Source organism: Lutra lutra, chromosome 16 (genome assembly GCF_902655055.1).
Source record: "Lutra lutra chromosome 16, mLutLut1.2, whole genome shotgun sequence".
Taxonomy (NCBI): domain Eukaryota; kingdom Metazoa; phylum Chordata; class Mammalia; order Carnivora; family Mustelidae; genus Lutra; species Lutra lutra.
This window is the reverse complement of record NC_062293.1, coordinates 2437627-2441951: the sequence shown is the minus strand read 5'-3', so window position 1 is coordinate 2441951 and position 4325 is coordinate 2437627. Positions and strand designations below refer to the sequence as shown.

General features: G+C 59.5%; 1 long non-coding RNA gene across 1 annotated transcript; it reads right to left on the bottom strand.

Moving 5' to 3' along the window:
* Window positions 1-202: 202 nt before the first annotated feature.
* Window positions 203-2511, bottom strand: LOC125087345 (uncharacterized). Its single transcript, XR_007123410.1, has 2 exons — window positions 2020-2511; window positions 203-1094 (listed from the first exon to the last, which is right to left on the bottom strand). It is a non-coding gene; the product is annotated as an uncharacterized LOC125087345 (long non-coding RNA).
* Window positions 2512-4325: the final 1814 nt, after the last annotated feature.

Below are 4325 nucleotides of genomic sequence, written 5' to 3'. Positions count from 1 at the left end.
CCACCCAGGTGTCCCTACTTTTCTCTTTTGAGCTTATTTGGGGTAGGGACAGGGGGAGAGAACCTCCAGCAGACTCTGAGCTAAGCATAGAGCCCATTGCGGGGCTCGATCTCATGACCCTGAGATCATGACCTGAGCCGAAACGAAGAGTTGGACACCTAACAGAACGAGCCACCCATGTGCCCCTAAGATTTTGTTCTGGAGTAACCTCTATGCCCAACGTGAGGCTGGAAATCACCACCCCAAGACAAGTCACACGCTCTTCCGACTGAGCCAGCCGGGCGCCCTTCTCTTCTGAGCTTTTAAATTTAGTGTAAAACCACCATGCACTGTTTTTTCCAAACACAATAAAGCAGTTAAAAAACCCTCCTCCACAGTGTCTGCTGTTTGGATGGAGCTGGAAGGGAGAGCCTCTCGCTGCTGCTGACGATCTCAGGTCCTATTGGAGGGCCTGCGTCTTTGAGCCTCCTGGGTCCCAGGGTGCAGGTGAACTTGGGGGGCCAGGCAGTCAACATTGCCCCCAATGCAACACCGGCTGAAACCATCCCCTCTCTGAGAAAACAGATGTCCCCTGTGAGAAAACCATGTCCTTCCTGTCGCCTGCAGCCCGCCTCGCTCATGGCCTCACGCCCATTCCTTCCGGCCCCTCGCACGGACTCTGTCCTTGGCCTCTGGTCCCCGCTGCCTCCGCAGTCCACCCCCGCCCACAAGCTGACGCTGGGGCAGTCACCTCCAGTGACCCGTGACCCTCTCTAGCTGACTGCCCCGGCTCCTCCGCTTCCTCCAGGGGCAGATTCGATTAGCCTGGGGTGGGGTCCAGGCCCTGAGATTGGACGAGAGCCCCTCAGGTGACCCTCATGTGCAGCCCGGGCAGAGGTCCTCCAAGCTCACGGTCTCCCAGAAACTCCAACCGCCCCTGCGCTGAATCAATGACTGCTGGTGGGTGTGTGCAGGAGGTCCCGAGGCCCACCGTCTGCCCGGTCCGGGCCGACAGTCCCACCCAGAACCTGGCGGAGTTCCTGAGAACGGAACCGTGGCAGATGCATCCCCATGGCCTGGCTGGACTCTGAGTGGCTTGCCCAGCCTTCTGGAACCTGTCAGGTCATGGAAGCAGAAGGCTGTCCACACTGACTGCCCAGGGCAGGGGCCATGGGGGCAGCCACGGGCTCCCTCATTCTGGGCCTTTTCGGGGCACCTGAATGATCTGCCTTGTCCTCTCCAGAGCCGTAGATGGAGCAAGTGACACTCGCTGAGGAGGAGAGGAAGACAGTCTAGACTGATGCTGGCCCCCTGCCCCCAGCCAGTGGAGCCCCCCACCCCGACGGACGTCTCCTAGACTGGCGGTGGCCCGTCCTCCCACTGACATCCTTGATGCCGCCCCCTTTCCCCAACCCGCTGCGCGGGGCGCGCTGCCAGGCCTCCCTGCCGCTCGGGGGCGGCCCGTCAGGTGCGATCCTCGGGGTCTGGAGCTGGGGCGTGATGCGGGGGCCGCGCTGCTGCTCTGTCCCCAGGGCAGGCCCAGGGTGCGCACACAGGGCACCTTCTGGGGGCGGGTCGCGGGCTGAGGCTGGTGAGAGGCCGGGCGAGGGTCGGCTGTTCGGCGGCCGGTGCAAATCCAGCCGGGGGTGGGGGCGGGCACGGGGCTCGGGGAGCCGTGGATTGTTGCTTCAGGTCACTTGGTCTCCTGCTTCCACACGGGGCGGGCCGGCTCGGTCGTGTCCTGGAACCGTGCGGGAGCCAAGGTCTGGCCTGCTTTTCTGGCCCTCACGCCTCGCTTCATTCTCTGCCAAAAGCAGCCGGAGGGGCTTCTGTCCTCTGCATGGGACCCTTGAGCGACACACCTTTTAGCCCAGGTCACCTCCAGTCCCACGTCCTGGGACCCTTATTCAATCTCATTCGGCCGGGACCCCCAGCTCCAAGGGACAGGTCTGCATTCTACATGGTAGTGGGCTCGGGCAGGATGCATAAAAACAGGTAGACCCCGAGTGGGGATCTAGAAACCTCAGTATGTCCACTCACCGGCGAAGGTGACATAACCCGGCAGCGTAGAGAACTGGAGTGAGGAGAGCCAAGGCCGTGCCAAGGGACTGCGGGAGTCAGGACGGACGGCGCCTTGCTGCATCCACGTTCACCCATTTTCCTCCCGGGAGGCCGACAGCGATCCCTCGGGCTTCACACACCCTTTACCGTGCAGCTCGCAGAAGCAGGGCAGGGAGACACAGACGTGAGGATGGCCGTTGGGGGCGGCCGTGCCGAAGGCAGTACTGACGGGCGAAGAGCGAGGGAGGTTAGGAAACCGTGCAAACAAAATGTGAGGCTCTGAAATGTGGCGGGAGGGGCGGGGAGGGTCTGGGTGGGGGAGCACAGAGTGACCCCCCCAGCACCCGGGGCCCCGAGGTCACCAGCACCAGGGCCCCACCCTGATGGGCTGTGGATGCCCACAGCTCAGACTCCCCAGAGACGGGGTCAAGCACGCTGGCGGCCTGGGCTGGGGGGGCACCTGCGGCTTTAGAAGGCTGTTTGAGATGCGTCAGGACGAGAGGTGAAGGTTCTCCCTTCTTTTATCCGGCACCCCTTAATAATGCAGCGGCAACTGAAAGGCAGTTTCCACGTGAGTGATTGTTTTAAAAATAGTTTTTAAATCAAATGAGACGTGTTCCCTGAAAAAGGGTTAGGAAAAAATTTGTTTAACGTTGAAAAATTTTTTAAAGGTGAAAGAAAGAAATAAAAATTGCCTCTAAGCCTGGGGTCCAGGGGGAGTCACCGCGGATCTATTGGAGCTCTCCTGCCGCCTGCCCCCACCACCCCCCTGGCCCCCCACAGGGCTGCCCATCCCCTGGGTCCCTCTCAGGTTCTGCCAGGACCGCGTCTGGGCTGCTGTCTCTCTCTATGTGAACATACATTAAAATTTAAAAACAAGTAATGATGACAGTGTATTTATAGATCTGTATCCTGCTTTTCTCTTAACTTTCTTATCTTGCCTCTTCCCATCAGAGGATTGAAGAAACCAAAACCAAACCCCATGTTACTGGATATCCTTCAATTAAGATCGCCAGATTTTGCAGATAAAAATACAGAACACCCAGTTTAATTTGAGTTTCAGATAAACAGTGACATGCAAATTTGGGACATAGTTATAACTAAAAAATGATTCGTTATGTATCTGACATTCAAACTTAACTGTGTCCTATATTTCGTCTGGCAGCCCTACCTTCTGGGTGTGGAGTGGCTTTGGACACTGGGGGTTCAGGCATCCTGGAGGGACTGGTCTGCTCGCACCTGGAGGGACTTAAGAGACTGGTCTGTACACATCTGGAGGGACTGGTCTGCTCACACAGGGGGACGGAGTCTGCTCACACCTGGGGGACAGAGTCTGCTCATACCTGGGGGACAGAGTCTGCTCACACCTGGGGGGCTGGTCTGCTCACACCTGGGGGGCTGGTCTGCTCACACCTGGCAGAAGGAGTCTGCTTGGATCATTCCCGACACCAGGTGAAACTTTGCTTTGGCCGTGTGCCCGACAACTGGCCAGGTAGCAGGTCAGGTTCATTTACCCTCCACAAGAGCTGCAGAACCCATTTTGCTGAACAGGAAGTAATTGTCCAAGGAAGTGATTGGGCTAAGCGACTGCCCAGGACCTCCTAGCCAGGAAGAAGGTTTGGGTCCAGGTCTGCCCACCTTGGCTCTGCTTGGCATGGGCTGAAGAGGCTTAGAGGTGGCCAAGCCAGGTGGCCAGGGACCGGAGCAGCCTGGACCAGGCTTCAGGGAGCAGATGCCCCCTCCGCAGGGACCCTCCTCCCCTGGAGGGCGGGCTTGGGCCTCTGAACTGGGGGGAGGCCTCTGGTGACCTCCCGGAACCTGAACAGCCAGACGGAAGCCACGGGCCGCTGAGGCTGTGGGACTCTCAAACTGCGGGCTGCGATCTCCTCTGAGCCCTCAAGGGCTTCTTCAAATGCAGGTTAAGCTCCGACTCCTGGTGGGAGACGTGAAGCGCCAGGAATGGAAGGTTAAGTATTGGCTTCCAGAAGGGGATGGGGCTCTGGCCGCGGCCTGTCACCCCGCTCTCTGGGGCCCTGCAGCCCTCACCCTGCGGCCCACCAAGCAGACCCCCACCCCGGTGTTCGCTCTCCCCCTGCTCTCTGGTCCTCAGCGACGCCCTTAAACCCAGATGCACCTGGGGATCGCGCGCAGGAAGCGGGTACAGCGTGGGCTGGGAAGGCCTGGGGGTCTGCATTGGAAGCATTTGGGAGGTTCCAAGGCAGACCAGAGTCCCCCCGAAGCCCTTGTCCCCGAGACCCCATGGCAAGCAAACCCGGACGGGGACT